The following is a 12415-nucleotide window of genomic DNA, read 5'->3' on the forward strand; positions in this document are numbered from 1 at the left end:
GTTCATCCAGCTCTACACCTTGTTATCTCAGATTCTCAAGCATCTGCAGTTCCTACTATCTCCGAAAAATATACAATTCCACTTTCAGGTTACAAACAGAAAGTGCTGGGAACACAAACCAGGTCTTTCAACATTAAAAAAAAATCCAAATCGTTGAATATTCCTTTTTCCCGCCCCCCTTTTGTTAGCTGTTACTGTGCCAGGCCTTCATTTTTATTTACATTGTAGATTTTTTTGCGTGTTTTTTTCCCTTTCTTACGACCTATTTTCAGACTGACTGTCTTGGAATTAAACGTGTAGCTGAGGAAATGATAAACGAGCGACTGCCATTGTCTTGTCTGTGAGCTAAAGTCACCACTGTCCTTCCTGCCAGATCGTAGGGCTGCCCTTTCATTAGAGACAACTGGTAGTGATCTTAACCAGAGGGTCACCACGCTTCAGGCCAGGGGTGAGGTCGAGAAGGAGAGTCCCTCATGGTAACCTCAGCCAGTATGGAAGTTGAACCTGCACTGTTGGCATCACTGCATCGGAAACCAGCTGTCCAGCAAACTAAATGTAACTAGTTTGAAAATCATACAACAGGAGTCAAACTTAACTCCGATCTCTGAAGAACGTGAACTTGAAGCGAGAAAACAGGAAAGGTGGTTGTTGGAACCAGCCACTTCCCTAGTTCGTGCATCAATATCGTTCAATATAGCTGGCAAACGATTGATTTAATCAGCATTTTGTTACAAGTATGGGAGTCACTAGGCTGTAGCTGATAGGGTTGCAGAACCCTCACAAAACAACCTAGAGATATTATTTTCGTTATATCACCACCTGCAAGTTCCCCTCTAAGCCTCATCACCCTGACTTGGAAATATATCACTGGTCCTTCATCACCACTCGGTCAAAATCCTGGAATTCCCTCCCTAAGGACATTGTGGGGCAACCTACATTGACTGCAGTTCACCACCACCTTCTCAAAGGCAACTCAGGAAGGGCAATAAATGCTGGCCAACCAGTGGCACCAGTGAATAAAACAATAATTGTGCCCTTGTAATTAAATGCAGGATAATTTTCAACTATTTTAGTTTTGAAGCATGCAAGAATTGGTGTATGTAAATTTATTTTCTGTTTTGTATAATATGAAACATCTTTGACAAAACAATAAATCATGATAAAATCAATGAAACTTCAAAAGCTAAACGTCGACATAATTCAACACTATCAGCTGATACAGAACAACAGCTTTTATTGAGTGGTTACGTGATTATGGTGAGTATTTAACTTGTTGCATGTACAAATCTGCAGAGATTTTGAATGTTATTAAATATCAGTTAAATGTTGAATTATGTTTCAATAACAAATTGAGAAAGAAAACTGTATAATGATTTAAAAGTACATTGCTTGCTAAAACGAAAGATAGTTTTGAAAAATGTGGAAGTTTGGAGATGCTGCAGCTCAGTTTTGTTTGATAGGGGTGGCCAGGTCTGAGTAACTGGGTCAGTAGTCCAGTTACTGAGGAGTTAGAGCACATTTTAATTCCACTAACCTTCTCTTAGTTAACTATTAAGGAAGTCAGTGAAAACCCTCTATGTTGTTACTATTGTTACTCTGCTTTGAGGACTTCAGAGAATTCCAGATGCTGGGTAATTGCCCATTGGAAGTTACAACTTCCCAGACAATTCTTGGGTATTTCATTGAAACGTTCAAGCAGTCCCAACATGCATCCTTCAGGATACATCCAGTTCCTGTCTATCTGGAGACTAGTAGAGCTGGGCCATAGTCTCAATATTGAAGTAATGTGTACAAGAAGGAATGTGTGTTACTTTATTTTTTGATACCAAAACTTCCTCATTTGCTTGCACAACCTGGCATACCACAGGTATTTCTGCTCTAATGTGTGTTCAGTTAACACGAATTGACTGTAACATGATTGATGAATCAAGGACGCTGTTTGGATAATGTAAACTTTCAGGTGAAGTGATTTTCTATAGTGATTTCCCTACAACGTGATTTTCTATGGCGATTTGCTATAGTGCGACGTCGCACAAGAATGCAACTTATCGTGTTACAGGAGAAATACCTCTATATCCATTTTTTCCACAAAGTGCTTCCAGGCAGCTTGAGCATGACAAGAAAAAGGAGCCTGCTCCACCATTTAGGTTAATCATGGATGATATATTTGTGTTTTAAGTTCCACAACTGCACGGTGGCTCCATGCTGCCTTATACGCCAGTGACCTAGGTTTGATTCCAGCCTCGGGCAACTGTGGAGTTTGCAGTTCTCTGTGTCTGTGTGCATTTCCTCTGGGTGCTCTGGTTTCCTTCTGCAATCCAAAGATGTGCAGGTTAGATGGATTGGTGACGCTAAATTGCCCATAGTGTTCAGAGACATGCAAGCTAGGTGGATTAGCCATGAGAAATGCAGGGTTACACGGATAGGGTGGGGGTGGATCTAGGTGGGATGCTCCTTGGAGAGTCGGTGTGGACTCAATGTCAAATGGCCTGCTTCCACAATGTGGGGATTTTATGATTCTCATCATCTTTCCAGACAACAATCTGCTATTCCTGCCTTAAAAACATTCAATGACCCTGCTTCTACCACCAGAGTTCCAAGTCACACAACACCTGCCTACCCCCAAAATAACTTCTCATCTCAACCTAATTTTGAAATAGTACTCCTTAGTTCTGGACTCCCATGCAAGAGGAAGCATCCCTGCACTCATCCCTTGTCAAGACCACTTAAGATCTTACACGTTTCAGTCAAATCATCTTCTAAACTCTTCTCTTCTAAATGCTTGTAGAAACAAGAACAACCTGTCCATTAGAGAACACACTGATTTCAGGTATCACTCAAGTCAACTTCCTTCCTCTAGTAAGAAGTCCAAAACTGCACATACTATTCAAGATGTGATGTCATCAATGTTCTGCATAACTGTGGTATAAATACATTGATGTTCAACTTCTCTCATAATTACGGATCGCATCAAGATGGCCATCTTGATTATGTGCTGTACCTGCTCACTAACTTTTTGTCACCTGCATTAGAACACCTAAATCCTGCACCACTTAAGAATTCTGCAGTTTTCTAAATTTAAATAATACTCTGATTTTTCATTCTTCCTGACAAAATGAACAGTTTTTATTTCCCCACATTGTACAACAACTGCCATATTTTTGCTTACTCACTCAGACCTATCTGAATCATTCTGGAAATTCCTTATGTCTTCTTATGTATTTTCCTACATTTGGTACAATCTGGGAAGTTAGCTGCCATGCCTTCACTCTTCTCATATTCATCACCGGTGTAAATTGTGAAAAGTTGTAACCTCAACACACACTCCTGTATGATTCAACTCATCACAACCTGGCAATCAAGGATGTACTATGCATACTCCGTTTTCTGTCACCCAGATGATCTTCTATCCACACTAATATGTCAAACTTTGGTCCAAGTCAGTGAAAAACAACCAAAACATGCTTTTAAAACTCTACAGAGATCCACTGATTTCCCATTGTATTACTGGCAAAAAAAGTCAACAAAACAAGATGGAAAATAGTGGAGTTGTGGAGTAACACCCGTACAGAACTTTAGCTCATTCAAAGTACAATAGAGTGAGAAGCAATAAGACAACAGCAGAAACAGAGTATTGGAGAAACAGGAAGGAATATTAGATTGAAGGATGATCTTGGATGTTGAGAGGGATTTGCAGATTTTTTAAAAAAAATTCCATATTTGGGGTCAAAGAAGGATGTTCCTGAACACCAGGAAGTCCAGAACCAAGGATCACAGTTTAAGGATATGGGGTAGGTCATTTATGACTGAAATTAGAAATGGCTTCACCCAGAGAGTGGTAAGCCTGTGGAGTTCTCTCACAAAAAGCAGTTGAGGCCAAAACCTTCAACATTTTCAAGCAAGAGTCAGATGTAGTTCTTAGAGTTAAATGGGACAAAGGGTATGGGGAGAAAGCAGGAACAGGTTGCTGAGTTGGATGAAAAACAAAAACAGGTCTGGCAGCGTCTCGAAATGTTAACTTTTTACACTCCTGTGACCTTTGGCTCGAAACGTGAACTCTGTTTTTCTCTCTCCAGATGCTGGCAGACTGGCTATCTTTCTCCAGCACTTACTATGTTGTCTCAATGACCAGATTCTGCAGTTCCTTGTTCTTACAACTATTGAGTTCAACGATCAGCCACAATCATATTGAATGACGCAGCAGGATCAGTGGGCCGAATGGACTAGTCTTCCTAATTTCTATCCATTATAAAACGTCGAGTTCACAAATATGTAATAGATGTCAGGTGCTTAACATTCAATCCATGAGAAATCAGAGGTTAGTGAAACAGAAATATAAGCTCTAATGAAAATGATGCGGGTATCACGTATGTAGCAATGCAAATATAGAATTATTCTGGTGGTGGGTGGATTAGAACAGCGGTCGGAGCCCGACGTGGAGTTGCAATTTGTAAGTTTGGAGTCGCAAACTCTGACGTAGCAATGGCCGCCGCAGAGTTGTGACCAGCTGTACAGTATTACAGCTGTATGCTTGCGCTCACAATTCTCATTCGGGGCCATAACAATTTTCAAGCTTCGAAATGGCATGACAAAAGGGAAAGAGTCTGAGAAATACTGACTACCAGGTTTTAAACAATCTAGTACAAAAAAATGTTATCCCCGAAAAGCAAAGTATTTGAAATACCCAAGTCAGGTGGCATCTGTGCAGACAGAAAAATTAACAAACATCAGGTCGTGGCCTTTCATTAGCAAGATGCATTGTAAGAATGGAGCAAAACTTTTGATAAGGTCAGTGGCTTCTCGATGATAAACTGTGAGAAAACATCGGTCATCGACTAGTGTAAAACGTGAGCAAAAAATACCTCTTGATGCCTCAAGACACCGTGCAGCCCACGCCCACTCAATCCCCACTACATTGTCCCTTGCTTAAATACAAACATAAACTGCTCAACAGATTAGGAAGCATGGTGGACAGGAGCGCGAGTTAACGTTTCAGCTTGATCATCCCCTCATCAGAGCTGCAGCCAGCCTCTTCCTAACAACAATCTGGGGATAGAGCGGTCGGTTAGGGGAAAGTGGGTAAATCGTTGAGTACAAAGCACTGGGATTTGGCTGTCCCTGAGTGCATCGCTCAGTGTTCTCCTTCCGTGTTTGGTGTTGTTTCCAAGCTGCTACAGCAGCGAAACTGAGAGTGGGAAAACAAAACAATGGGCCCCTGATTGTGACGTCGGAGTCGGAGCAGCACGTGACACACGCTCGCGGACACCTTCCGTGTTTTGGTGGAATCCCCGCGCGCATGAGCACGAGCTAGCGGCAGGAGTGTCGAGCGCGAGCATCCAGAGAGGAAGAAAAAAAAAGCTGCGGCGCAGCAGCATTGGACTGGCTGATAAGAGAAGTATATATTTTTTAAAAAATAAACATCGATCCCTCGGAAATACATTGGGTTGATGCGCAGGCCTGGAGAGAGAGGGAGAGAAGACGAAGAAAGCACTCGAATCGAAGGGGACTGACGCTGAGTATTTCTCACTGTGGAGGTGGGTAGGCAGCCAATGTTATTGCCCTGCAGCCTGCTTTGTCGCCATCTTGGCCCCAGTGTTTGTTGTTATTATCATTATCGTGGTTTCACCAGCCTCTTTGCATCCCCCTTTCATCACTTATTATTGTTGGTGTTCAGGACCAAATGGAAAATATTCGCCACGTATTTTTGTTCTCTAACTTCTTTCTCAAATGGGAAAGGTTTAGAATGTTTGGTCAAGTTTTTTTGTCTGTCGTGACATTTGTCTTTGGCCTTATCTTGCATTTTGCATTTGTTAACTCACTGCTTATGTACTTATGCACCACACCGTGCACTGTTTTTATGATTTTAGTTGAAGCAATACGAAAAGTTTCAACTCTGCGTGGCAGACGTGGACTTTTGAACAATTGTTTTCTTTTGACGTTGGATGTGCTCACGGCTTGTTTGTTAGGTGTATATAGTTAATGTGTCGTTTCTGGAAAGTTAGGAAACTCCCCTTCTCATTCCTTTTTTATTCCCCACAGCAGTGTGAAATAAGATGAATAACACGCTTGACACGAGGCTGTCGCTTCTCGTTTGTTTGTATGGCCACCCACAGCTGCCATTTCTGGTCCTGTGCAATATTACTTCGCACCAAAACTACACTCCCTTCATGTGCAACGATTCCTGAATCGTTTCAACTGTAATGCTTTAGAGTTGTCATAATTCACTGGCAACACAGTAGTGCTGGTTTGTATCTCCTTGGATTGAGTTTTTTTTAAAAAAAGAAAGTTCAACTAAATTGAATTATTTTATCATGTAGCTCTTGATTTTTAGCAACAGTTTATATGGGAGTTGGCAGAAGAGTTGTTGCTCTGTCAAAACACTTTCAGTTTGATTCTGGGAATGTTAGATCTTCCCCTTGCCAATGGATGTTTTTAAACTTGTTGATTCAAATGATGCGGGTTTTTTTTATTTCATTCCAGGAGGAATAATTTTTTATTTCACTTTTTTTTGGGTCGGGAGAGTGCAAGCACCTCGCTTATTTATAGATAACAAAATATACTTCTTCCAAAACATCTCTTAATTGTCAGACCAATTTAGATGCTTTGTAACCTGTTCTGTAGGTTTAAAGAGCAGTCATTCTTCTCTAATTCATTGTTAACGATATCATCTCTACACTGTAAATTCACCTTGATTTTCTCTGTCTTCGAAGTTACTTGGACAAGTATGAAAAGGTTTGCTTCACAGTGGGGTATGCAGAAACACATTTCTGCATCATAACTGCTCTTTTTATTTGCCCTACCTGATATTGCCCAGGTGTGGGAGCAAACGCTGCTGTTGGCATTTTCCAACATGCAGAAGCAGCAGCATCTTTTAACTGCAACTGGGATGTAATGAGATTATAAGGAAGCAAACAGCCTTTTGAATTTTCTCATAAATGCTTTTAGAATGCGAATAATATTTGCATATAATGCATATACCTGTAAGAACTGCTGTTGTATAATCTACATTTAACGTAGACGTGTCACAAAGCAGAGGATTTGGGGTTGCAGTTCCTGGGTGTAGTGTGCTGGAACCCGTGGTTTGGTGAATCAGTGATAAAGCATGTGCAATGGTTGTCTGAATAGATGTGTAGTATCCTGTTGGATGCACTGACTGCTGTTTCAAAGCTTGTATTTTTTTGAGTCAAACCCTATCTGAAAGAAAGATTGCAAGTAGCTGAAACTAGATAAAAGACATGACGATCCAAACTCAGATCATCCAGCCAAACTGAAGAAAGTTAAGACTGGATTGAGGAGCTGGCACTAGACAGATGAAAGTTTGTTGCAGCTGTTTCTGTCACTTTAAAGAGCAATCTCTACTCATTCTTAATGATATCGACACTACAGTCTCACCAGACTCAGCCATGTAGTGCGCAGGATTACCACTTAAGTTTCAGACAAAGATAATACTGATAGATCCACACTATTGTCCACATTGTTATGAACAAGCTGTTGTGTGGTTCTGGAAGAGTACATCATTTTGTTGAAAATAACTTACTTGGGTAAATTGGGGATCTGCTGTTCAATGAAAATTGGTGATTAAATCTTTGAAAAATTTCTACCAGAAGATTGTCAGAACATTGATGGATTTTGGGGCTGAAATTAGTACCATGTATGCAGTACAGATTGTTTATACATCCTTAATGTCAATCTCTGTCAAAGCTTTGTAGTCTGTACTTGCCAAAGGGTTGCATAAAACAGTGTGACCCTTCAGCTGTTTGCAACAACCAAGCACTGTTTCCAAATGTCTAGTGTGTGCTTATGATTTGACAATTGGATAATATTTGCTGGATAATCTTGAGTGCAAAGGATTAGGTAGAATTAAATAATTTATGGTGGTCAAATCAGGCTGTCAGTGTGGCCCCTTTGTATGTAATAGAAACTATATAAATTAATAAAGAAGTCCTGTTCTTTGCAGACACTTAAGTACATGTACACACACTGCTCCAGTTTCAACTAGGTAAAATAGGTGACAGGTATTTGTTGGTTCATTTCTTGTGGTCATTTTTTTATGGATTAGCATCAATCTGCTGGATATACCTTCCAAACACAGCCTGACGGTTAACTGTCACTTAGCATTAACGGGTACATACTCGATGGCAAACCAGCCTTCCATCCATTGACTCCATTTATATTTCCTGCTGCTTGAGGAAAGCAACCAGAATAATCAAAGATCTCTGCCAGGTAGGCAAACAGGAGGCTAGAAGAACACAGCAAGCCAGGCAGCATCTGGAGGAAAGGAAAAGTCAACATTTTGGGTAATACCCTTCTTCAGGCCTGGATGTGGGGCTAGGGGGAGCTGCAGATAGAGAGGTGGCGGAATGGTGGTGATGGGTGGACACAAGTAGTAGGTACAACCTGATTGGTTGCTGGGGAGGATAAATCTGGTTGATAGCTGGAAGGGAGGGTTGGCAGGTGGAATGGAAGGGAGGAGGCCGGGCTGGAAAGGGAGTCAGCTGATGGGTGGGAAGGATATTTGAAATTAGCAAAGTCACTGTTAAGTCCTTGGGGTTTTGGGTGCCAGTGCGGGAGATAAGGTGTTGTTCCTCAAATTTGCAATCTGATCCACTGTGGCACTGGAAGAGACTGAGGATGGATATGTTGGAGAGGGGAGTGTGGGGTGGGGAGGAGTTGGAGTTGAAATGGGCAGTGACCGGGAGGTTAGGCTGGCCGTTTCGGACCAGGTGAAGATGCTCAGCAAAACAGTCATCTAGCCTGTGTTTGGTCTCGCCGATGTAGAGAAGACCACAATGGGAGCACCAGATGCTGGTGGACTAAGTTGGAGGAGATGCAGGTGAAATTCTGTCTCACCTGCAAGGACTGTTTAGGGCCCTGGGCGGAGGTGAGGGAGGTGGTGTGTGGGTAGGTAGGTGTTGCATATTTTACAGTTACAGGGGAAGGTACCAGGGGTGTTGGAGTGGTTGGGAGGCATGGGGGAGGGGGAGGGGTGGTACTGTGGCATGAGCTCAAGAGTGGTGAAGGGAAGGGTCCCTGTGGAAGGCAGAGAGGGGTGCAGAGTGGAGGATATTCTGGGTGATGGGGTCTAATTGGAGTTGGTGGAAGTGTTTTGAGGATGATATATTGGATTGTCTACATTGGATTCTACTATCTGCAGCTTTTGTTATCTCTAACCAAAGATCTCTCCCACCTGGTTATAGTCTACTCTCTCCCATCTTCTTCCATTGGGCAGAAGATAGAAAAGTTTGAATACACATACGAACAGATTTAAGAACAGCCTCTTCCCCACTGCTATCAGACTTTTGAAAGGATCTCTTGAATGTTAATTCTGATCTCTCTCTTCTCGCTGCTCTCGCTCTCGCCTGCCCTCTCGCCCTCGCTTTTCTCTCTTCTGTAACACTGTAGTCTGCACTCTGTTCTGCTACCTTGTACCTTGTTGCACTTTGTATGATATGATCTGCCTGTATAGCATGCAAGACAACACTTTTCACTATTGTGGTATATGTGACAACAATAAATGAAATAAAATTCAGTCGTATTCTAACAAAATTTTGGACTCATCATGTAACAAGGAGTTCTTAATAGAAGTCAGACAGTATGGTGTTGGTCTTGCTCATGTTGTTCAAGGATTAACTTTCTCATCCGTAACTTTAACAACAGACAAGCATGGATGTCATGGAATTAAAGGCAGTGTCAGAGAATTAGTGAAAAAAGCTAAAAGTGCTGGCAATACTTAGCAGCTCAGCCACCATCTATGGAGGGAGAGATTGAGTTAATGTTTTAGCTCAATGACCTTTCATCAGTTCTGTCCTGAAATGTTAACTCTGCTTCTCTTTCTGCCTGATCCACTGAGTATTGCCAGTGTTTTCTGTTTTTGCTTCAAATTCTCAGTGTCCACATTTGTATGACAGAATTGAAACGAGTGGATTGCCAGCATGTGGTTGTATACTGGCACAATCTCATGGATAATATACATGAAGAATAGATTGTGGCCCAGAGCAAAATATTGAGCTATGTATGAGGTGGTGATTGAGGATTGTTGGAAGCAAAAGTCATTGTTGGTATTGTACTGCATTGGGTAGGTTGGAGTGGAACCAAGTAAGGTGTTGGTGCTGTAGTTTAAAACCACACAACTTAAAGAGCTGATGGACATTGATATGCTTGAGTCAAAACCAAATCTTAACTTCAAGTGTAGGGATCTACAGGGCCTGCATTGTCCAGTGTGGAAGAGACCGCACAGTCTGGCCCGACTAGATGAGGCTCTTGTATTGAACAGGAAGTGGCTTATTCCATGTTGGCATTTACAGATTACATTGATACAATAAACAATGTTATAGAGACTAGTGGAAGACCTGGGTGTTTTTTTTTAACTACTTCAAGGTGCTAAGCTGTTCTGTCCACAACTCCATATGACCCCGTCAATAGGTGGAACCAATACCACTCCTCAGTCATAGAATCACTACAGTGTGGAAGCAGGCCATTCATCCCATCGAGTCCACGGTGACTGTTTGAAGAGCATCCCACCCGCTATCCCTGTAACTGTGCATTCCCCATGGCTAACCCACCGAGCTTGCACATCCCTAGACACAATAGCCAACTGAGCTTAGACAATCCACCGAACCTGCACATCTTCAGACTGTGGGAGGAAACCGGAGCACCTGGAGGAAACCCACGCAGTCATGGGGAGAATATGCAAACTCCACACGGACAGTCGCCCAAGGCTGGAATCAAACCTGAGTCCCAGGCACTGTCAAGCAGCACTGCTAACCACTGAGTCACCGTGCTGCCCAGTCATAACCGTTTTCGACCTGTATACGACAAAAGATGTTTGTGTCTATCCTGTTGAAGGGACGAATAATGTACCTCAGTTGTAATCAAGAAAAGCAGAGATCAAGGTTTTAATGTTTAAGCCAGGGATGATGATAGGTACAAAGCAGTATTCAAGGAAACTAATCAGCTGATTGTCTCAGTAGTATTGAGATGAGCAAATGTAATTGTCTCTTTGGAAAGGGGTTGATGGTGCAGATATAGTCTTCTAGAATTGAGCCTTGACAACATGATAACATTTGATTAAGCGTGACATTAGGGACCCTAGAAAATTTAATTCAGCAGGAAAACTTTGCGCTAGTTGGAAACCTACCTAGCATTAAGTAAAATGTCCTCCGATAACCACACTCAATCACCTCGATGCTACACCGTCACTGCAGGACACTCTCTGTGATGCAGCAATATTCAACTACTTGTCAGTGTGCTTTCTTCCATCATGGATTCATAAGTTAGAATATAGTGCTTTTGATTGCATAGTGTCTGGTACTATTTGTACTTCTTCAGATAGTGAAATACTCTATGCATATATGGGACATCATCTAGACAATATTCAGGCATAGGCTGATGTGACAGGCAAGGTTCGCTCAAACTATTTCCATCCTTCAGTAGAATTACATTTAAAATGTGCACCAACTTCAAGATACAAGAATGGGGATGAGGAAATAAAACAGCTCGGGTTCCAAACATATCCTTTTGCAGGAAGAAACACAAAAAGGTTCCTAAATAAGAAATGACAAGTAATGTGATCACATAGCTCTTAAGTAAAATAGTCTGCCTCTTTCCACCTTCCCTTCTCTCTCAAACTCATGGGCCAACTTTTGCAACTGGCTGAGCCTACGTGTGTCCTCCTTCATTGAATAGCATTGTGATATGGTGTGAGAATTTAAATTCACTCCACTTCTCTGATTGCAGAACATCCTTCCACCTCTTAGTTTGGCTTGAGTGTGACAGACAAGTGAGCAGCTGCTTCTGAGACATTCACAGCCTCTGCAGCCCTGCAATTCCTCAGGCAGGCATATTGTTTACAAAGAGGGGATGTGCTCAAAACCATCAGGACACAGTACCCCTCTGGGCAGTGCTGCTTTAAGTGGAATGTAGGTAGGCTCAGCCAATTGCTAACGTTGGCCCATGAGTTTGGGAGAGAAGGGAAGGTGGAAAGAGGCAGACCATTTTACTTAAGAGCAATGCTATCACATTACTTGTCATTTCTTATTTAGGAACCTTGTTGTATTTCTTCCTGCAAAAGGATATATGGCAGAGGTTCAGGGCAATACTTCTTGGAATATTGTCTCCCCATTTGGGCAGCAGTTTAGAGGGAAAGTAAATGACAGGCAATGACCAAGGACAATGAGTCAAACCATTAGCTCCTTGATATTTAACACGTGGACGTGATGGGCCAAATGCCTGCTTCCACACTGTAGGGATTCTATGATGACTGTTGCTAAAACCCTCACTAGCACATGCTTGGTGTTACCATTCAGCGAAAATGGTGTTGAACTACCTGGTATAAATTGTTTCAGAGATAGTAGGAACTGCAGATGCTGGAGAATCTGAGATAACAAGGTGTAGAGCTGGATGAACACAGCAGGCC

General features: G+C 42.0%; 1 protein-coding gene across 1 annotated transcript in view; it reads left to right on the forward strand.

Annotated features, from left to right (window-relative positions):
- Positions 1 to 4558: 4558 nt before the first annotated feature.
- The window catches only part of gpbp1l1 (GC-rich promoter binding protein 1-like 1), an 82247-nt gene continuing 74390 nt past the window's right edge, over positions 4559 to 12415 (forward strand). Inside the window, exon 1 of the mRNA XM_048602103.1 lies at positions 4559 to 5534. The gene's annotated coding sequence lies outside the window, so the exon portion shown is untranslated. The remainder of the gene's footprint in view (positions 5535 to 12415) is intronic.

This window comes from Rhincodon typus, chromosome 10 (genome assembly GCF_021869965.1).
Source record: "Rhincodon typus isolate 14 chromosome 10, sRhiTyp1.1, whole genome shotgun sequence".
NCBI lineage: Eukaryota > Metazoa > Chordata > Chondrichthyes > Orectolobiformes > Rhincodontidae > Rhincodon > Rhincodon typus.